The following is a 23,570-nucleotide window of genomic DNA, read 5'->3' as shown; positions in this document are numbered from 1 at the left end:
TTTGGGGAAACTATTTGACAAATATTTGATGAAGTTAAAGTGGACCTTCTTTCTTAGGTGCATCAAAAATTCATGCTTTTAATGCACATTAACACTAATTGATGTTAATGTGTGTGAATCCTCATGCATTTATAACAGAATGCAACATTAGACTAAAAGATAGCACATCATCAAAGATTCATATTCAAAATGCCAGTTAAATAGTGGAACAAACAAATGACACATAGCACAAACTATCTAATTTACATTTTTATTTGATATATTTGGCAGATACTAAAATAAAACAGGAGATAGGCTCTAAATGTCCTTTAATGAAACATTCTTTTTTTGAATTAACTTTTGTCTGTGTATAGTTGATTTACAATGCTGTGTTACTTTCTACTGTATGGCAAAGTGTATCAGTTATACATAAACATATATCCACTCTTTGTTAAATTCTTTGTAGGTGTAGGTAGAGTATTGGAGAACAGATATTTTAAGATGGGCATAGTAAAAAAAAAAAAATCAGGTGAAAGCCTTGAGTCTTACTGGATCACGGAATTAGGGAAGGTGAAATCCTTGAACTAGTAGATTGTTCTGTTTAACTTTTATAAGAGCATCCTCAATTCCTCAGTTTGGAGAATTATCTGAATTAGGGTTTCCTAGGTGGAGCAATGGTAAAGAAACCGTCTGCCAATGCAGGAGACAGAAGAGACGGGTTTGATCCCTGGAGGAGGGCATGGCAACCCACTCCAGTGGGTTCTTGCCTGGAGAATTCTGAGGAGCCTGGACAGAGAAGCCTGGTGGGCTACAGTCCAGGGGGTCACAAAGAATTGGACATGATTGAGCAGCTCTCATTGTTTTCTGAGAAATGATCTAGATCTGTCTTTATCACTATAGCAAGTCACTGTCTGAATCTTCAATACCAAAGACCCTGATGTTGATTCTTAAACTTTCTCTGAGAATCGAAATTTTTACAAGTAGCCAAATCCTCCTTAGATGTAAGTGGAACTTCTCATGCTTGATTTCTATTCTGTCTTCTATACATTTGCCTTTTATCTGGATGATGAGTAGCAGCTGGAAGCAGTACTGTACTAGGGCCAGCTTGTACCAACCGGGGAAAATTTACTGTTTCCAGAAATTCTGTGAGCCAGTTGTTAAGTGCAATCTTTATTAAACATTAATTATATAAATTTTAAATTATATTAAAAGCAGAAGTAATAAGTATCCCAAATTCAATCCTTCCTAATTATTTTACTGCATTGCTCTGTTGTCTGTACTTTAGGGGTGATTTTACATCTGTGATGGTATGGTAGAAATTCTATGTAACATTGTGCTGCTCAGCGTCACTTTCCAATTCTATAGCCAGTGACATCATATTGGTAGCTCACAATCTATAATGGTGTAAGTATTCACATCATAGAGATACACAAACTCCAATCAGGGCCCTCCTCTCACCATCCTCCCCCCACCCCCACCCCTGCAGAACCAGTTACTAATGATTTACCAACTGCCACTGGGATGGGGCATTTATAGAAGAAAGCCTTTTCTTTCCTTGGACATGTAGGGAACTGATTTATAAGCTCTTAATGGAAGAAATTAATGCTTGAATAAAAAGTATATTTCCTAACCTAAGTGTTTTATTTAATGCTTCCAGTGCCTGTGCAAAATTGTATACACAATGGAGAAGTTTTTATTTTCAAAAATTCCACTATGAACTCCTTTTATTATAATAGCTTTCGGACCTCCCGAAACATTAGAGTTGATAACTGATTTGTGACTAAATGATCCAGAGTTGATCATGGTTTCATTTCTAGGTGACTCCAGCAGTCCCCTACTTTTTTGGCATCAGGGACCGGTTTCTTGGAAGACAGTTTTCCACAGACTGGGGTTTGGGGGTGGTTTGGGGATGATTCAAGGACATTGCATTATTATACACTATATTTCTATTATGATTACATCAGCTCCACCTCAGATCATCAGGCACTAGATCTCAGACATTGGGGACCTCTGGACTAGACTCTAGAATCCCCCACTGAGAGGAAAGTTGTTTCTACCTGATCAGTGATGCTGGATTCCTGGGGCAGAAGAAGGACTTTCTTTCATGCCCAGCTGCCCCACCTGTCTACTTATTGGTCCTCACATCTGCCCCAGGACTGTCAAGTCCTGCAGTCAGTGACAAAAAGAGCAAAATGCCCTCTTCCACCAGGGTTGAGATGAGCTTCCAGGCTTGGGGTCAGCTTCAATTTTCTATTGTCCCCACATTGAAATACTAAATATTCGATCTTGCAGCAGATTGTGAAAAGGTGATTTACTTGTGTGTATGTTTGTTAGTCGCTCAGTCCTGTCCGAGTCTTTGTGACCCCACGGACTGCAGCCTTCCAGCCTTCTCTGTCCATAGAACTCTTCAGGCAAGAATACTTGAGAGCACATGAAAATATGTTTGGCTCATAAAATTTATTTTTTGAAATATAAAAAGTAATCATTGTTACAATTTGGAATAAAACTCTGTTGCCCCCTCGGTTTGCTTGTTTCTTTCTTACAGCACCTCCGTGAGGCAGATGTTGATATTTTTTCCCATTTGCTGGTGGGAAAACTAAAACATGGAGACATTCTGCTATATATTGAAATTGGATATTAGGATATGGCTTAAGCCACCCAAAAAAAGCATATTAAAAAGCAAAGATGTCACTATGCTGATAAAGGTCCGTATAGTCAAAGCTATGGTTTTTCCAGTAGCCATGTATGGATGTGAGAGTTGGACCGTAAAGAAGGCTGAGTGCTAAAGAACTGATGCTTTTGAATTGTGGTGTTGGAGAAGACTCTTAAGAGTTTCTTGAACAGCAAGGAGATCAAACCAGTCAATCCTAAAGGAAATCAACCCTGAGTATTCATTGGAAGGACTGATGTTGAAGCTGAAGCTCCAATACTTTGGCCACCTGATAAGAAGAGCTGACTCATGGGAAAAGACCCTGATGCTGGGAAAGATTGAGGGCAAGAGGAGAAGCGGAGACAGACGATGAGACGGTTGCATGGCATCGTCAACACTATGGACATGAGTTTGAGCAAACTCCGGGAGATAGTGAAGGACAGGGAAGCCCGGCATGCTGCAGTCCATGGGGTCGTAAAGAGTTGGACACGATTTAGTGACTGAACAACAACAACTAAGCCATCAGAAATATAGAATTGAGGATAACATTTTTTTGTGTGTGTTACCTTAAGAGTGAATTTAAAAAGAGAATTGTTTCTATGGGCTCAGGCCAAGCCTGCTAGAAAGAGTAGTTATTTAGGCAGACTGTTTCTTTACATAAAATGTGATTTTTAAACTATGATCAAAGTGACTTAAGTAACATGAAGCAGCATTGCAGACTTCTTTTCTCTTCCATTTCTGTTAGTAGACGTGGCTCTCTTCATGATGGATATGTATTTTTAGAGTCTCTCAGGAGGCACCCCAATTTATCCTGAAACAAAGGAATGAAATGCAAGGTTTATACACACCAGATATTCTACAGTTTTTGCATGCTCTACTTTCTTCAACAGATGAACCACTTCTGACAATGCTTGCACTGTCCAGATAGAATCTTCTAATACCATTGGGACCTCTACTAACAACTATCCTCTCTCTCTAAGACTTGAAGCCATGAATCCTTTTTGCTTTCTGATGGGAAACTCTTTCCTGGCCTGGGAGGGTATGATTGGCAAAGATTTAAATATTGCAGCCACATCATTGACTTAATGTCTTAAATGCAGGGCCAATTAGGGGAAAGCATTAGATAAAGCCACTGACCCATTAGGAAGCCTGAAAAGGTTCCTCACAGCCTTTTCATCTGAAAGAGAGCTGTGGTTGGAAATATAGATGGAGTCATCCTCAGGGATCTGTCTGTTGAAGCGTTTCACAAGTGGGAGACTTCACGTTTTGTAACATTTCACGGGCTACACCATACAGAGGAGCATTGGTCATCTATTATTAATATGTTAGTTTGACTAGCCCTAGAGTGTCTTTGTACACACTTTTTAACTCCTTCACTACTGATGATACTTTTACTGGAAGACAGGGATTTGGGGGTATTAAGATATAAATAATGGCTCAATTTTCTTTCAAGACAACAAAAGTACAAAATATTGTTTTTCTTGGTATATTTTTCTCCATTAATAATAAACTAGCTTGGTAGTTTAAAATGTGGATGGATTCTAATTCATGATGCTTTATTTTTGTTCCGTTGTATTGAAGAAATTATACTGTTTGCATATTTTAGAGGACTATACTAAAGCTGAGGAGATAATTATACTTAAATGTATTTCAGACATCTAAGTTTTATATTTTTTATATTTTTAGTCATCATAAAATTTAGTTTGATTTTGAAATGTTGGTTAAAAAAAACCAATGAAAGGTTTAAAATGTCCTTTAGGAGAATGGTAGTTCAAGCTCTTTTTTTATGAATAGAAATACACTTCTTTATTTAATATGTATTTTGCATTATGTTTAATTAAGAGGTCATCTGAAGTTTAGATTTGGGTCCAGTTTCACCTGCATTGTCTATGTGCTTTCCATGACCTGTAGTGAAAGGAAAAGCAGCAGAGAACCATTAGTCCCCAGGCATCAGAATTATACTGATGGACAAGTAGCTACAATTTTCTCCAAGGTGCTCAAGTGAGTACTGGAGGCTGACCTTATAGAGGGGAATTCACAGCCGCATGATGGAATTAGTGCTGTAAAGGCAGCATTTAATGCAATGTAACTTAACCCAAGATAGCAGTGGAAAGTCAGATGATATTAGGAATAGATTGTCTGGACTGCAGTAAATATGAGTGAAAAAACAGTGCAGTAAGTCATGGCAGATTTCATAAGCTTCATCTGTAACCCTGAGGAATCAAATCCTTGGACATTTCTGGGAGTTCTTGGTAATTGGACTTATTTTTTTCCATCACATTCAAATATAGGGGGAATGATGTTTTTGACAGGGTTAAACTACATATTTGTGTATAAACTCCATTGCATGCAGCAGTAACAATTTGCAAGAAAGTCCTGGAGATAAGGATTTGAACAGTAATAAACAACAGACAAAAGCCAAATCGGCAGTGTAATATTCTTTAAGCAGCAAATATTGCAATGCGTAAATGTAAGCATGATATGTAGCAATCCTGTCTAGGCAGTGTTGATCAGATATATTTAAACAACAAAAAAAAAGGTGATAGTTTCATATTTCTCAGAGTGAAACATTTTGAGAAATGTACAGTTCAACTTCAAGGGACTGCTAATTTGGAAATTGTTCAGAAGGAAAAATGAAGATATTTGGATTGTTTAGCTTAATGGTGGATTATTAGCATCACAAGGAACTGTTGCAGAATGCTGAAAGGAAAATACCTTCCTCCCCACCCCACCTTGTGCTGCTTCCATCTCTGTTTCCTTCACCCCTGGAATCATTGTCCTGCTCCATCTATTCTGATCCATCCCAGTTACTGAGCCAATATTGACAGAATAGTAGGTATGTCATCTTCAACCCTTCAACTGGTTACAGCTAAGACTTTTAAGTTGTATGTGTGAAACTCTATTTCTTTTAAAAAATCAATTAATTGACAATTAATTAATTTTCATTTTTTACTTCTCTGGGTCTTTGCTGCTGCCTTGGGCTTTCTCTGGTTGTGGTGCTCCGGCTTCTCTTATGGAGCACACAGGCTCTAGGCGTGCGGGCTTCAGGAGTTGTGGTGCATGGGCTTAGCTGCTCCACAGCATGTGAGATCTTCCTGGACCAGGGATCGAATCCATATCCCATGCATTGGCAGGTGGATTCTTAACCACTAGACCACCAGGGGAGTCCACATGAAACTCTATTTCTTAGAAGCAGAAAGAATGAAAGATAATGATATAGCAAGATGCTAACAATACAGCAAGAGAAACTTTGACACCTTATAAGATGGTCCCTTATTCCTCCTTGCCCATCTGGTACCCAAGCTTTCTTGGTGCTTCCCAAGATCTGAAAACTGCTAGCTTGTGCATCTCACCTATATTATTGCACTGAGCCTGTTCATATAATCAGATGCAATTGATGATAACTTAGCACCGTATTTAGTTACATCTGTTGGTTGTGCTTTCTGCGTCCATCTCTTCCTGCAGACAAAGATGCAGACCCCGAGGATGACATACTGACGTTCAGCCTGGAGACCCTCCCTCTGCCGACCCCAGCTGCAGCTTTATCTGTTCAGCTGTCCATTATGATGGTAAAATTACAACCTAATGGTGTCTGCGCTGCTGCTCCTGTGACCACCATCTGCCTGTGTCACGTCGTGAATTCTCTCCTCAGTTGTATTTTTGTGAGCGTGACACTCTTATGGAGGCTCTGAGAGGCCACCTGGAGCAGTGTTTTATGATCTGGACTTTCCCACCCATGTAGCTGAGGAAGGAGCTATGTGAAATTTCCAAAACAGCCACTTCCTTGACATAAGAGAAAAGTGGTATCAGAAACTCACACCTTATGGCAGTGCATGGTGGTTAAAACAGGTGCATAAAAGGTGCCATTACAGAGAACCAGTTTGACTTTAATTTAGGCGCACGGGTGATCAATCCGTAACTGTCTACTTCCCAAATCATTGTTTAAAATGACTACCTGGAGCTTGAGAGTAGATGCACGTTTCTTTCTACCACTCCATTCGCTTTTCATTCCAGTGTAAAGCCACGGTGGTGACTTCTGTATAATTATACTCTTCTACTGAATGGCTGGCATGATCAAACTCAGTATCCACTTTTATCTGAATCAGTTGTGAAGTTTACTGGAAGAAGATTTTGGAAATTGTTTCTGTGATGATTTAAAGAATAGAATAGACTGAGGCTACTTTCGTCTGAAAGGATTGATTCAGCCTGTATTAGTGTTCTCCAGGGGACTAGAACCATTATAATATGTATTTGTATATCTTTACATACATATATATACACACACACACGTATTTATATGTATATGAGGAAATTTATTACAGGAATTGATTTATGTGATTATGGAGGCTGAGAAGGCCCCACCTGCTGTTGGCAAGCTGGAGAACCAGGAAGACTGACGTCCAAGGACAGGAGAAGACAGATGTTCTAGCTCAGGCAGAGAGAGCAAATTCTCTCTTCCTTAGCCCTTTTGTGGGGCTTCCCTGGTGGCTCAGATGGTAAAGAATCTCCCCACAATGAGAGAGACCTGGGTTTGATTCCTGGGTTGGGAAGATCCCAAAGAGAAGGGAATGGCACCCCACTCCAGTATTCTTGCCTGGAGAATTCCATGGATAGAGGAGCCTGTTGGGCTACAGTCCATGGAGTCACAGAGAGTCAGACGTGACTTCAGTGACTGACCATACATGAGCAAAGCAGAGGAGAGAATCAAGCTCTGCATCGTGAATGTCTAGACTCAGGTTCTTTCTACTCTGCTGACAAAGCCTATTTGTGTTTACCGTCCATTGTGTTTAGATGATGTCGAAACCTGGGAAAGTCTGACCCAGAGAGACTGACTTGAGTGATGCCATCTTTCAAATAGGTAATGTGAACTACCTTAACATATCTATGCCCAGGTAATTTGATTTGTGGTTATGGGCCTACACTTGTTTTCTTATCTGGTCACTAAAACATGAACCCTCATTGCTGCTATCTGAAAAGCATCCCCTATACAACATCTGTCACTGTCATTACTGCCCTGAGGGTCAAAGGTCACCTCTACTGTCATAGGGTGGGGAGTAATATGTAGACAGATGTATTCCTTTTAATTCTGCAGTCTAGAAGACCATTGTTCAAGAAGCCCCCTGTCCATGGTAGATAAGTATAACTTGAAACTTTCCTAATATGGCAGTACTATTGTATACATCAGCTTACCTAGGCTTTCAAAAACTATTTTCAACCCCAAAGAGGGCCATGCAACCACATTCAAACACTTCTTTGCAACAGAGCTCTTTGGTAAACTGAAAATTGCCCAGTTTATGGAATTTTCTCTCTATCTTATAGTTTCTCATATTCCAATTCCCTAGAAAATTGCTTTGAGAAAAATGAGACAATATATCTCTGGAGTGGTCCATTTTTTTTTTTCATTCTATTGTGAAGCCAGGCATACAATCCTAATTATCTTTGACCATGTTCCTTTTTGAAGGAGATATTCTCTTCTAGTTTATGCATACATCATAGCAAGTGTACAAGGCTCTAAAAACAAGCTTTGGGACATTCATCTTTAATATCCAAATATGTAGACTTTATTAATACATTTCTGAAGATTTCAGCACTTACAAGCTATGTGGGTCCACCTGCAGATATGTTTTTCCTATCACAGCCTTATAACGTCAATTATACTCAATTGTAAGTTAATTCAGGTCAACAACTTCGACTCATGTGGCATTTGATAATCTCATTAATGTTGCTGACTGCCTCTGGATGAAAGACCCCAGCATGCACATAATTAAACATTCTCATCAGATTCACTATTTCATGAGAAGTCATAAAAAAGAAAACTTAGAGCAAAACTAACCCATCTATCTTCTAAAATTTTCTATGTACTTTAGATTAAGCAAAACAAAAAGTGATAATTAACATTGAAGTACAAATCACAGAGTCAGACGTGACTGAGAGGCTAAACACAGCGCAGCACAAATAATCCAAAACAGTTTAATTTTATTTTACTTCATGTGGAGGACTTCATGCTTTTCTCCGTTGTTTGGTAACCCAGATATCGTTTTTATTTTGAGAACATAATGTGATATTAGTGCTATAGTACTGAAGTTTAGAATTCCTTGTGAAATCATTTATTCTTACTGTTCTTTTGAAAATTTGTGAAAAGCTTAAAAATTGGTCTTAAAAACCCAATTAATATTTTTAGATGTCACTCTTAAAAACATACATATTTCTCCTATTTTCTTAGCATCAAACATAAAACATATTCAGAGTATTCTCTCTAAAATTTTTTTCAAAGTATTTACAAGCTGTTTTAGTTTTAGTTAGAAACAATACAGAGACAAAGGTCAAATGATAAATCTCAGCAGATATGCTTCTGCCAGGGTTGGAATGCAGCATGAATAAGATTTACTGTGACCCAAGCTTTCAACAGAACAGCTCATAACAGCAAGAGAGGGCCACAAATGAGGTGTTTTCTTTTTTATTGCACTCAACTCTTTGACTTATTTGTTCTTACTGTTGTCTTTAAGCCCAAAGTTTGTGGCAGACCCAGAGACTGGGAATTTCAGAAAGAAAGCTTTACATGGGACTGACTCAAGGAACAAATGGAAAACAGCTTGGTTTGGTTGTCTGGGATCCAGTAGCAGGGTGTGCCTAAGAGCTGAGGCATTAAACAAACACCAGTTCTGGCCTGGCAGTATTAGGAGGTATGCAAGTTACCGTGAGATAAGAATTTCAATAAGATTTTACACAGGTCAAGAATGTAATGCTTTCATAATGCTCTATTTTCCATGTAGTAAAGAACTACCAAGGGTTGTATTTTATCTATTTATTTTTTAAGAAAATGGTAGATTTTAATTCAACCACACCAATGACTATAGTGAATGTTATTGGTATAAACATAGGGACTGTAAAATCGTATGAAGTAACAAGACCCAAATATATACTCTTTACAAGAAACTATAAGAAGGGCTTCCCTGATAGCTCAGTTGGTAAAGAATACACCTGCAATGCAGGAGACCCTGATTTGATTCCTGGATTGGGAAGATCCTCTGAAGAAGGGATAGGCTACCCACTCCAGTATTCTTGGGCTTCCCTTGTAGCTCAGCTGGTAAAGAATCCACCTGCAATGCAGGAGACCTGGGTTCAATCCCTGGGTTGGGAAGATCCCCTGGAGAAGGGAAAGGCTACTCACTCCAGTATTCTGGCCTAGAGAATTCCATGGACTATATAGTCTATGGGGTTGCAAAGACTGAGCGATTTTCACTTTCACAAGAAACTAAGTTGTTGTTCAGTCACTAAGTTGTGTCCGACTCTTTTTGACCCCATGAACAGAAGCACACCAGGTTTCTCTGTCCTACACTATCTCCGGCTGTTTACTCAAACTCATGTCCACTGAGTCAGTGATGCCATCCTACCATCTCATTCTCTGTTGCCCCCTTCTCTTGCCCTCAATCTTTCCCAGCATCAGGGTCTTTCCCAATGAGTCATCTCTTTGCATTAGGTGGCCAAAGTATTGGAGCTTCAGCTTCAGTATCAGTGAGTATCCTTCCAATGAGTATTCAGGGTTGATTTCCTTTAGGATTGACTGACTTGATCTACTTGCTGTCCAAGGGACTCTCAAGAGTCAAAGAATACAATAGATTAAAAATAAGGAATAAATAAAGTTATATGATGCAAGTCTAAGGGTTATATCTTAATATTTTCAGGATACTAAGGGGTCCATTGGTCCATTGGTATAATAGCTCTAGAAAGGACATAGAGTTTTTTTCCTTTTTTAAAAATGATGTTTTAGAGGTCATCCACCACAAGCCCTTTCTTCTGAGGAGAGAGAGAATTAATTTCCACTCTCCTGTTTCTTCAGAGGGTGAGCTGTGATGCTGAACTCCTGTGGTTGTCAGCTTTCTGCTCCACCACACTTAGGGAAAGTCCACAAGGATCTGCGGTGAGCCCCAGGCAGCTTGCCTCCTGACGGTGGTTGAAGGCTGGGTTACTCTGCTTGCAGAGCTCAGCTGAGCAATTCATAAAAATGTGTGGCTAATTGCAGAGGCAGTGACTGGTGGTTAAACGGTAGAAAAAAGTCTGCCCTCCAGCCAGCCTCATATGAAACAATGGGATCATAGTGCTGTGATGTAAGAAGTGCTCAGTGAGTGTTTGTGGTACAAGTGAATAAAGGAGGGAATGAACGGATGGTCTTCTGGAGTGGAAGTGGATCCTAAGTTCAGTAGGTCACTCCCTTTCCTTTGGAATTCCCGCAAAGTCTCATCTCCCCTCGTTCTTCACCCTTCCACTCACTTGGGGCATTGGGACCTGTGTGGTGACATTTTGGTTGCCCCAGTGATGGGAGTTGGGGAGGGATGAGGTGCTACTGGCATTTAGGTTCCCGTAGGGCAGAGATGATCCTTCAGTGAATAGGAAGTCTTGCACAATGAGAAGGTCTTCCCTAAAATGATAACTAACATCCTGCCGAGAAGCACCGAATCTCCATCTGGGTTCTCTGATAGGAAGGTCAAAGACAAGAAGTCATCACTTCCTCAAGTAGCCAAATATCTTGTTGGACATGTTGTTGTTCAGTTGCTCAGTCATGTCCAACTCTTTTCGATCCTATGGACTGCAGCACGCCAGTCTTCTCTGTCCTTCACCATCTCCCGGAGCTTGCTCAAACTCATGTCCATTGCATCCCTCAGTGGTGATGCCATCCAACCATCTCATTCTCTGTTGTCCTCTGCTCCTTCTGCCTTCAATCTTTCCCAGCATCAGGGTCTTTTCTAATAAGTCAGCTCTTTGCAGGTGGCCAAAGTATTGGAGCTTCAGCTTCAGCATCAGTCCTTCCAATAAATATTCGGGATTGATTTCCTTTAGGATTGACTGGTTTGATCTCTTTGCAGTCAAGGACTCTCAAGAGTCTTCTGCAACACCACAGGTTCAAAAGTATCAGTTCTTCAACACTCAGCCTACATGTAACATTCAGAAAAAGATTTCCTGATGCTTAGCTAAAGCCTTCAAAATTCACCCATTGGTATCTGCTCTGTCCTCCAAAGAAGTGGAGAGACCTGTCAGCCTCCTCTAATGTTATTCGTACAACTCATTAACTGACCATCCCCATTCTGATTACTTTCCTCAGGGTTGGACAGGTTTTCTTTTGTCCTTGTTACGATGGGACATTTAGAACCTGACCCTGTCCTCTGACTATGGCTTGACCATACAGCAAAAAGAGCACCTGGAGTCTTAGTGACTGAGGCTAACTTCTGACCTAGTCACAGCTGTTACTGCTATTTCTATGACTATAACCGAAGACTGTGTTTATCATTTTTGATTTTTACCAGCTGACCATTAAAAATTCCAATCTTACTCACATCAACCATTGACAATCAGAATTTCCATCATCAGGAGTGGTCAGACTTTTTCAGTAAAGAAACAGATAATAAATACTTGAGGCTTCTCAGGCCGGCTGGCCTCTGTGACAGCTACTTCACTCTGCCTTTGTAGCCAGAAAGCAACTGTGGACGTGACGTAAATCCTTGAGTGTGGTTGTGTTTCAATTTTATGTTCTTTACAAAAAATAGGTGGTAGGCTGGATTTGGCTCCTGGGCCACAGTTTGCCAACCCCTGTTCTATACTTAAAGATTTATTAGATTAAAATCCAAATGTGGTACTTTATTTATTATGTCTGTTTATATTATTGTATTGATTTCAGCCAAATCATACAAACCATCTGAGCACCTCTTGAATTCTAATTACTCAAGTTCTGTTATTCAGTAAGAATTAGGTTCTTTTTCACTTTGTATCACCTAGTATGTCACTTCTGTGCTTTTATCTAGTCATTCTTCATACCCAGAACAAAGACATCTTGCACAGAATAGAGCCAAAAATAGACCCTAACTATGTAGCAAGTTTTAGCTTACGATGATGACTAGCTGTCTAAGTGACAAATATTTGATTATAATAGTTTCATCATCAATTAATTCATGAATTCACACCAAAATTCCATTATGCCCCACAATTATTTTTTTCTTTATAAGAATCATGAGGGGGTTTTGTGTATTTTATTCCTGAAATCAAGATGTATGCCTATTACAAGTTCTTGCCATTCCACTCCATTAATGCCAACAAAACTATATTTCTCATGTAAAACTGGCTTATAGTAAATTAACTGTTTATTCCTTTATTCTTGCAGTTTGCTGAAAGTAGATGAAATCTCATGAGTCCCACCCCTATACCTGCTCCTTTTGAGATATTTGCCCAAATGGGGTTTTCATGCTGTTGTAGCATGACTGCATAAACTTCTGACTGGGCTTCTGAGGTCACAGTTATGGATCTCTTAAAACCCTCTGTAGAGGAGGAAGAGTTAACAGGGTCTTAGCATCCTTCTTCCATCTTAAGGACTTCCTGGATCACTGCTGATCTCCATCAAACATCCTGCAGACATTCCAAGTAACAGAAAGGTAAACTAAGAAGCTCATACCTAAGTTTGTCTTTATTTAATAGAGTATTCTCTGTATTAATTACCTGTTATAAATAAATAAACCTGAAATTTATGTGGTACAGGTAGCCAGAGAGTGGAAGTTAGTCATATAAGTTTTTTATCTCCATGAGGAATGATATATGAAAACTAAGAGGGCCGTCAACTTATTTTTCCTGAGGTAGCTTGCACTAGACATGTACTTGGCACTCATCTGTTACATGGACACCAAATTGCATCCCTTTTGGGAAAAAGGATTTTCTGAAGCTGTGATAGTTCAGGGTTTTTCATTGTTTCAAGTGTGCCTGTTGTTTCTTGTACTGTTAAAGAATAAAGCAGTGATGTGGTATTACAATAGGAAATGGGTCCAGGGAACTGAGCTTCACTGGGGTTTGTAAAGAGGCAACGTGGCATTTTAAAGGGAGAGTGAGAATCCAGGGAGTGGGTGAGAGGGGTGCTCTGTAGAGTTGAGGAAGTGAAAAATTATAAAAAATGGGAAGGGATAGTTGGTCCATGGGAAGGGTTTGCTGACTGCTGCATATGATTGAATCCTGCTTTCTTTTCAGGTGTTGGCTGGAACAGACACTAAACTCTTCCAGCAACCTTGAGTTTTCTCAGGCAGGCACTTTAAGGGAAATTAGGGTCATCTTTGGGACACAGCCTTGATCTGTTAGAAACTGTGTTAGTGTTTGTTCAAGTCCTTGTAGGCCAAAGTTGACTGGCCTATTCAAGAAGCAGGCTCAGAGGGGCCTGGCTAGAATTTTCAAAGAGCATCTTTGTCAGTATCCTTCACTAATCATTAGTGAAGTTGGGTGTTGTGTATGATCTCTGATCACCCCGAATCAGCTGTGATGATACTAAACTCTAGGATTCTGTACTGTGATACTATTCAGTTGGGCCTGAGCCCTGTGCTGTAAAGACCATTACTTTTTAGATGGATGCTCTGAGGCAGTGTGTGTGTGTGTGTTTGGGGTGGGGGGTGGGGGGGGAGTGTGTGCAGGGAAGTCTCTGGTTACTTTCCATATTTTGTGAGCTCAATTTTCTTTTAAGGTGTTTGGAATATTATTTCATGTTCCATCTTCATTTAAGTAGAACTGAATATGTAAATCTGAATTTTTTCCTGCCGTTTTCCTCAAGTAGTAAGCCATTTACTTCCACAGTCATAGATTGACTGACTTCTTTATTTTTTAAAATTATATAAATCCTGCCATTTCCAATTTAAAGACCAGTTTTAGTGAAGAACAGAGTAAGTGCTGTAAAAGGGGTCAAATATTATTTGTGCTAAAGGAGTAGGAAAACCTCTTATAATTTATATTTAAAGTGTTGTTTATATAATTTTATGAATCACAAGGTACAAGTTTTGTAGTGTTATAATATTTCTAATATAATTCCATTATTAGTAAACTATTCCTATGAATATTTCAATTATTTTAATTTAAATTAATTTAAATTTTAGTTTAAATTAATTTTAGTGTTGAATATATATTGAATGATATACACTGAACAATATTCACTCTTCTGAATTTGAAGCTTATCATTCATTTTCTTCTTAGGTTTCCCCATGACTTTTTAGATGCTGAAAAATGTTAAACTATTTCAGGCTGAAACTTAGCTGTGTAGAAAATCAGGGTGTCTTTTTCATGAGTTTAAATAAGACCCAGTACGTTAGAAATGTAGGGAAAAAATTCGTATTTGAGATAATGACATGTAACTAGTATAGGTCTGTTATGTCAGTTCTGATTTTTATTTTTTTTTAATTAGTAATTAAAGAGAAGTAGTTTTGAGTGGTGACAAGGCTCTACATTGCTAGGCAACATTGCTAGACTTACGAAGAAAAACTAGAAATGAAGCACTAATTGTATTTCTGATTACCTGAAGCTCTATCCTAATGACTAGTTATAAAAATGAGAGATGGTAGGCTATAAAGTATGTATATGCTTCATATTAATTTTATATTTACCTCCATATTCAGTTTTGTCTATTAAAATAACTTTTTTTGTGTTAGGTTGGCAAATTTTCCAATTTATTAGTTCATCTACTTCTTTCAGGCAATATTCAATAGAGCGCTAAGAAAGGTTAAAATTAAAAGTCCAGGAATTTATAATTACTAGCAGTCATGCATAAATTATTGAGGATGGTAATTTTGAATGCTTTATTCATTAGAATAGTTTCAATTTGTTCAAGTCAGTCATCACAATAAAATTTTGACTCTCTCTTTGGAATTCAGCTAATATGTCTATGCTTTAGAATTCACTTAGTATTTCTATGCAATGGTGAATAAAATGCATATTTTTTTCATCACTTTTCTGAATTTTATTTTTTCTAATATTCCATACTTCACCACAAAAGATTCTATTCCTTTGATCTTTGACTTGCTTATTTTTTCTCTTGATTTGTATAATTTAATTATTTGCTAGTAATAGCTAAATTTTATTGATCAGTGAATTTCAATTTTGAAATGCCCCCAAACCAACTACTTTTGAAATCAAGGATAAAACAACTTAATTTTTTAAATTAAAAAGCAGATGTGTTTTAGCTAAGTTTTTAATGAATCTGTCAACAGTAATTGGATAGAATATTATATAAACAAGATACCTTTTTCTTCAGGTATCTTCTGGGTCTGTGTAGTAGTTTCTAACTTGTAATGGACAGAAAGAGGTTTGTATTTTTGAAAGCTTCTGGTTTACTGCAGAATTAAACAGATCTGGGCAGATTTGTGGTGATGTATAGGTATATTGGTAAAGAATCTGCCTACCAATACAGGAGATGCAGGAGACAAGACAAGGATTCAATCCCTGGGTTGGGAAGATCCCCTGGAGGAGGAAATGGCAACCCACTCCAGTGTTCTTGCCTGGAGAATCCCATGGACAGAGGAACCTGGCGGGCTACAGTCCATGGGGTCACAAAGAGTCAGACATGACTGAAGTGAGAGACTGATCATGGTACAGCATGGATTTGGGATATATACTTGAATACAATTCACTTTATTTATTTTTAAAATCCTTCTTTAATTATCTGTAAACTTCTGTTTCTGGCAGATGAAGTAACTGGTACTGAATTTTCTCTTTAACATAAACAATTGTTACACTGGACAGAAGAGCTAGGACAGTGGTTCCCAGGCACCAGGCAACAGGTAGTGCAGGACTATGACCTTGACAAAGGGAAGACTCTACATGGTACTTTCTGAATGAGAAGCAGGGTCTAGAGCCCACTCAGACAGCAGAGGCTGATATGAAGAGGCAGGTGTTAAAGGTCAGAGCTGAAATATGTGGAGCAGGTAACCGAGAATGAGATGCACGGTGAGAAAGGAGGAGCTGATGAAGTTATAGCAAAGAATAGCATCAGAAATTATAAATAGTTGGATAAGTGTTTTTATCTCTTTAAAAGGCAATAAAAATAATGACATTGTATTATGGGTATTATATCACATATAGATATAAAATACATGAAAAAGGTGGTTCAAATGGAATTATACTGCTGTAAAATTCTTATATTTTACTAAAAACATTATGATACTAATTAGGGTAAAGGATGTGCAACAGACCTGCGTGCAATTGGTCTATTAACTTTTGACAAAGGCACCAAGACAATTCAAGGGAGTAAAGAAAATCTTTTCAACAGATGGTGCTGGAATATTGGATAGACATATGAAAAAATATGAATTTTGACTTCTATTTAATTCCATTCACAAAAATTAATTTGAGATGAATCATAGACATAAACATAAAGGCTGAGCTTCTAACTTTCTGAAAGTAAACGTGAGAGAATAGCATTGCAACCTTTGAACAGGCAGAGACAGTATACAAAAGATAAAAGGAAAATGATGATAAATTGTACTTCATTAAATAAGAAACTTCTGTTCATCCAAAGACAAACTTTGTAAATGAAAAGACAAGACATGTAGAAAATATCTGCATTACGCCTTCCTAACAAGGGACTTGCATTTAGAATATTTTAAGAACTAATACAAACCAGTAATTAAAAGATAAAAGCTGAATTTAAAAAGAGACAAAGGAATTGAAGAGATAAACACTCAAGGACATATACAAATGAAAGTAAGCATATGAAAAAATTCTCACAGTTATTGTTCATCAGGAAAATCAAGTTAAAATTACAATGAAATACTATTCCTTATCTATTAAAAGACTGACAACACAGATGGTGGTGAGGGTGTGGAGCAACTGAAAGGCTCATATATGGTTGGAAGACTTTAAAAAGGGAAACTTAAGAAATGTGAAGTTTCTCAGAAATTTAAACATATCCTTACTCGATTCCACAATTCCACTCCTATGTGTTTACACAGAAAACATATATGTCAAGACAAAACCTTTTACACAGTTGTTATAGTAGCTTTATTCAAAATATTCACAAACTACAAGCAACCCAAATGTCCCCAAATTTCTGAATGAACTGCTGATGCACTCAATAATGTGAAAGTGAGTTTCAAAAATACTATAATGAAGGAAAGGAGACAGACATAATCTTCTAGAAAAAGGTATGGGAGTTGTTACTGTATAATACATTTAAGTTCAAGAGCTTTTATAGGAATAGAAATAGTAATGGTGGTTCCTTATGGGTGGTGGAGGAGGAAGAAGCTATGGAAGGTGGCAAGTGGGAATGGAGAAAGGTCTATCTCTGTTGGGTTGTTGGCTAAAGAGGTGTAGACACTTGTCAAAACCCATTGCATGTAATTGTAGAAATAAGATCTTTGCATTTCTCTGGTGTGTTTCTTCATTCAAACATATGTTTAAGTGTTCAGTGTAGATTCCCTCTTAATACTTTAAAGCTCTGAATTTTGTGTTTTTCTCATTTGACAAAAATTATCTTTATGTGTTTCAATTACCTGCTGATTAGCTTTCCTAGTACCTCGTTTTGCTGACTGCAGACATTTCATTGTCGGCAGCCTTTAAGTCAGGTTCGATCCCTGGGTTAGGAAGATCCCGTGGAGAAGGGAAAGGCTACCCACTCCATTATTCTGGCCTGGAGAATTCCATGGACTGTATAGTCCATGGGGTGGCAAAGAGTCAGACACGACTGAGTGACTTTCACTTTTCACTTTCAGCCTTTAAGTCAGCTTCCCTGGTGGCTCAGATGGTGAAGAATCTACCTGCGATGTGGGAGACCTGGGTTTGATCCCTGGGTTGGGAAGATTCCCTAGAGAAGGCCATGGCAACCCACTCCAGTATTCCTGTCTGGAGAATCTCCCTGGACAGAGGAACCTGGCAGGCTGCAGTACATGGGGTCACAGAGTTGGAAACGACTGAGCGTCTAAGCACACCGTCAAGTCAGCTCTGCATTTTATCCTTTCAGTAGAAAGCATGTTAGTGCAGAGACCATTTCTTCCATCTTGTTAACTGTAATGTACATTCTCTGTAATGACCAATTGATTGCTAATAAATTTCTCATGGTCTCCTGAAAAACAGATAATTAGATGATTTTCCTTTCAAGGTCTGGCTTTGCTTTTCATTTGTCTTGAGGATTTCAGGCTATAGGGAATACACACACGTAATCCCTATTAGAGTTTCAAATACTTTGTTTATTAGGCAAATGGTTTGACAGAATATATATATATATGGACACAGATCTGTTTAAGGAAGATGCCTGTGGTGCCTTAATGGCTCTGCAGATCAAAAGAGAAGAGAAGAGAGCTATAATAGTGCTCAAACCAGAGCTGCTGAAACCACACCAAATATAATGGAAGCCGTGCTCATTACATACCTTCCTGAAACCAGTATTCTGGAATGTTTTTGTTTCCTGAATTTTCAAATAAAGTGATGCTATTTATGCTTACACTTGTCAAAACTTAAAGATTGAAAAGTGCTTAATTTCAGTTCAGTTCAGTTCAGTTGCTCAGTCGTGTCCGACTCTTTGCAACCCCATGAATTGCAGCACGCCAGGCCTCTCTGTCCATCACCAACTCCCGGAGTCTACCCAAAACCATGTCCATTGAGTTGGTGTAGTCTACATTTTTGGTGATATGTAGGCAAACATTATGTCTTGGAAGGAAAGTTATGACCAACCTACACAGCATATTAAAAAGCAGAGACGTTACTTTGCCAACAAAGGTCCGTCTAGTCAAGGCTATCGTTTTTCCAGTGGTCATGTATGGATGTGAGAGTTGGACTATAAAGAAAGCTGAGCGCTGAAGAATTGATGCTTTTGAACTGTGATGCTGGTTGTGTTTGTGGGACTCTGGGAAATTGTCTAGTTTTTGGTCATTATAACCCTTGTGAAGAGGATTTAGGGGAAGAAAGTGGTGTCCCTGAGGGACATTCAGTTCAGTTCAGTTCAGTTGCTCAGTCATGTTCAACTCTTTGTGACCCCATGGACTGCAGCACACCAGGCTTCCCTCTCCATCACCAGCTCCTGGAGCTTGCTCAGACTCATGTCCATCAAGTCAGTGATTCCATCCAACCATCTCATTTTCTGTCGTCCCCTTCTCCTCCCACCTTCAATCTTTCCCAGAATCAGGGTCTTTTCTAATGAATCAGTTCTTCACATCAGGTGGCCAAAGTATTGGTGCTTCAGCTTCAGCATCAGTCCTTCCAATGAATATTCAGGACTGATTTCCTTTAGGATTGACTGTTTTGATCTTCTTGCAGCCCAAGGGACTCGCAAGAGTCTTCTCCAACACCGCAGTTCAAAAGCATCGATTCTTCGGCGCTCAGCTTTCTTTATGGTCCAACTCTCACATGCTTAAATGACTACTGGAAAAACCAAGGCTTTGACTAGATGGACCTTTCTCAGTAATGTTTCTGCTTTTTAATATACTGTCTAGTTTGGTCATAGCTTTTCTTCCAAGGAGCAAGTGTCTTTTAATTTCATAGCTTCAGTCACTATCTGCAGTGATTTGGGAGCCCAAGAAAACAAAGTCTGTCACTGTTTCCATTGTTTCCCCATCTATTTGCCATTAAGTGATGGGACCAGATGCCATGATCTTCAGTTTTTGAATGTTGAGTTTTAAGCCAGCTTTTCACTCTCCTCTTTCACTTTCATCAAGAGGCTCTTTGGTTCCTCTTCACTTTCTGCCATAAGGGTGGTGTCATCTGCGTATCTGAGGGTATTGATATTTCTCCCTGAAAACTTTATTCCAGCTTGTGCTTCATCCAGCCCAGCATTTCACATGATGTACTCTACATATAAGTTAAATAAGCAGGGTGACAATATATAGCTTTGACATATGCCTTTCCCAATTTGGAACCAGTCCATTGTTCCACGTGCAGTTCTAACTGTTGCTTTTTGGCCTACATACAGGTTTCTCAGGAGGCAAATAAGGTGGTCTGATATTCCTATCTCTTTAAGAATTTTCCAGTTTCTTGTGATCCATATAGTCAAGGCTTTAGCATAGTCAATGAAGCAGAAGTAGATGTTTTTCTGGAATTCTCTTGCTTTTTCTATGATGCAACGGATGTTGGCAATATGATCTCTTGTTCCTCTGCCTTTTCCAAATCCAGCTTAGACATCTGGAAGTTCTTTGTTCATGTACTATTGAAGCCTAGCTTGGAGAATTTTGAGCATTACTTTGCTAGCATGTGAGATGAGTGCATTGTAAAGTAGTTTGAACATTGTTTGGCATTGCCTTTCTTTGGCATTGAAGTGAAAACTGACCTTTTCCAGTCCTGTGGCCACTGTTGAGCTTTCCAAATTTGCTGGCATGTTGAGGGCAGCACTTAACAGCATCTTTTAGGATTTGAACTAGCTCAACTGGAATTCCATCACCTCTACTAGCTTTGTTCGTGTGATGTTTCCTAAGGCCCACTTGACTTCACACTCCAGGATGTCTGGCTATAGGTGAATGACCTCACCATCATGGTTATCTGGGTCAATAAGATCTCTTTCTGTAGATTTTCTGTGATTTCTTACCACCTCTTAATATCTTCTGCTTCTGTTAGGTCCATACCTTTTCTGTCCTTTATTGTGCCCATCTTTGCATGAAATGTTCTCTTGGTATCTCTGATTTTCTTGACAAGATCTCTAGTCTTTCCCATTCTGTTGTTTTCCTCTATTTCTTTGCATTGCTCACTTAGAGAGGCTTTCTTACCTCTCCTTGCTATTCTTTGAAACTCTGCATTCAGATGGGTGTATATTTCCTTTTCTTCTTTGCCTTTAGCTTTTCTTCTTTTCTCAGCGATTTGTAAGGCCTCCTCAGACAACCTTTTTGCCTTTTTGCATTTTTTTTCCCCATGGGAATGGTTTTGATCACTGCCTTCTGTACAATGTTACGAATCTCCATCCATAGTTCTTCAGGCACTCTATTAGATCTAATCCCTTGAATCTATTTGTCATTTCCACTGTATAATAGTAAGGGATTTGAATTAGGTCATACCTGAATGGTCTAGTGGTTTTCCACTAGAAAAATGTTCAGTCTTTTTATATTTTCTTTAGTGTTGTCCTTGCTGTTCTGGTTAGGATGGTGGATGTGTGGTGCTTAGTTTCAGAGAGTATGGCTCATTCAAGACCCAGCAGCAGTGATGCAGTCGGTAGGATTTTACCAAGAGGAAAAGGGTAAAATATGAATGAGATGCAAAAATAAACTCCCAAAGTGGGAAAATCCCATACATGTAATTATTTAGAATAGAAGTCCATCAAAATTCCTAGATAAGTCTGGTACAAATGGCTTCAGTGACATCTGAGTTCAGTGGTTTAGACATCCATCTGTGAACAAGCTGGCAGAGAAACTGACCTTTTAGTTTTCAGATTTTTTAGTGAAAAGTAGCAACACAGTAATTTAAAACATTGGTCCAGGACTGCACTAGAATGACCCTATAATTTCAAGTACACTACTATTGCTGGAAAATAAAGAGACGCTGTCCTAGCACTCTTCAATATGCATCATAAAACTTCTTTAATCTTTCTCCTGATATAGCCCAGGCTTCACAAATGCTAAAGCCACCAAAATATAGATATTCACTGGAAAAGACAAAATCACTGTAAAATCAAGAATGGATGTCTTCTAAGCCATTGATCTGAAATTGCTGGCTGTGAAATCTTGGCAAAATAATGCTTCTGCTGAGTTGTATATTTTATGATATGAAGGAAAGTTGAGAGAAGACACAAATGTATGTTGTGCTCAGTTACAAACATAGCCATCTGCTTTTTCTTGGAAATACTAGCTTTGGGATATCCCATTATTAGTAACTATTATTAATAGATTCTCTTAAGGTGTCCCTGGAATGAGAATTAGAGTTTAACAGCCTGACCCTAAACCAGCAGAGGCTGGAGTAGATTTTGGGGAGCAATTCATCAGAAGTTCCCTGACTTCCATCCTGGTTTCTCTCTCCTGTCCCCAGCTGGGCTCTGCAGTAGGATTTAGAGTTCCTCTTCTTGTGGCTTTTAGAGCTTTCTGTGACACCACTGTTATTCACCCCACTGCCCGTTTTTGATGCCATCTCCTGAATTGTGAATGAAACTTGACACCTGAGGGCCCTCAGAATTCATCCCTATTCAGTTCCTCTTCCTCTGGAGTTGATGTGTTGTTCAGTTGCTCAGTCGTGTCTGACTCTTTGCAACCCCTAGCCCAGAACAGGGCTCCTCTGTCCATGGGATTCTCCAGGCAAGAATACTGGAGTGGGTTGCCATTCCCTTCTCCAGGGAATTTTCCGGACCAAGGGATCGAATCTGGGTCTCTTGCATTGCAGGAAGATTCTTTACCTGAGCTACCAGGACTTGATAGATGAAGGCAACACACACCCCATGGAAATAGCTGTACCAGGAAGCTTGAAAGCAATTGCAGTTTTCTTCACTTAGGATTTTACATGATTTATCAACTCAATTTTCTATACTTGCGTGTTGGAAAGAAAGACTAAATTTGACAGAACTTTTCTCCTAGAAAATTGAATCTGTGTATTCTGCATGTGGGTGTATTTATTTATGGTGTACACCCTTCCATTCCAAGACTTGTGGTAGCTTACATATTTTTTTAATGCAAGATAAAGTAATTATTTATATATGCATCCCAAATGTCTAGCCAAGTTCTTGGTATCCTGCTGATAATTAATGTTTATGGAATCAAATTGAGCCTAAAGTAGAGCAAAGATTTTTTAAAATATATTTTACATTTTTTCAAATTTTATACTGGAGTATAGTTGATTTACAGTGTTGTGTTAGTTTCAGGTGTACAGCAACATGGTTCAGTTATACATATACATATATTATTGTTTTTCAGATCCTTTTCCCATGTAGGTTATTACAGAATATTTAGTAGAGTTCCCTGGGCTATACAGTAAGTTCTTGTTGATTATTTTTTATGTAGTAATTTGTATAAGTTAATCCCCAACTGTTAATTTATTCTCCTGCCTCCACTGAGCAAAGATGGTTTAAAGAAAGGAAATGATCATACCAGATGTCTGCAACAGAATGTTGTCATTGGACCATTATTTGCCTCTGAGCTTCCTAAATTCTGCACACTACTCCCTTTGTGATAAAGTGTTCATTATTTAGTTTCTGACAAAGCAGCATATAACCCTTACCTTGAAAAGATATAAGAAGAATATAAAATTTATC

General features: G+C 38.6%; 1 protein-coding gene and 1 long non-coding RNA gene across 2 annotated transcripts in view; one reads left to right on the top strand and one right to left on the bottom strand.

Moving 5' to 3' along the window:
• The window catches only part of NKAIN3 (sodium/potassium transporting ATPase interacting 3), a 508,353-nt gene that overhangs the window by 8,353 nt on the left and 476,430 nt on the right, over positions 1-23,570 (top strand). The gene's annotated exons all lie outside the window — the stretch shown is intronic.
• LOC145511310 (uncharacterized) overlaps positions 12,748-23,570 on the bottom strand; it is a 53,958-nt gene continuing 43,135 nt past the window's right edge. The window contains exon 4 of the long non-coding RNA XR_014057781.1: positions 12,748-13,024. This is a non-coding gene — a long non-coding RNA (uncharacterized LOC145511310). The remainder of the gene's footprint in view (positions 13,025-23,570) is intronic.

This window comes from Giraffa tippelskirchi, chromosome 6 (assembly GCF_054371585.1).
Source record: "Giraffa tippelskirchi isolate mGirTip1 chromosome 6, T2T-mGirTip1v1.2.pri, whole genome shotgun sequence".
Classification (NCBI taxonomy): Eukaryota; Metazoa; Chordata; class Mammalia; order Artiodactyla; family Giraffidae; genus Giraffa; species Giraffa tippelskirchi.
Note: the sequence above shows the minus strand (reverse complement) of the source record. Positions and strands in the feature narration are given on the sequence as shown.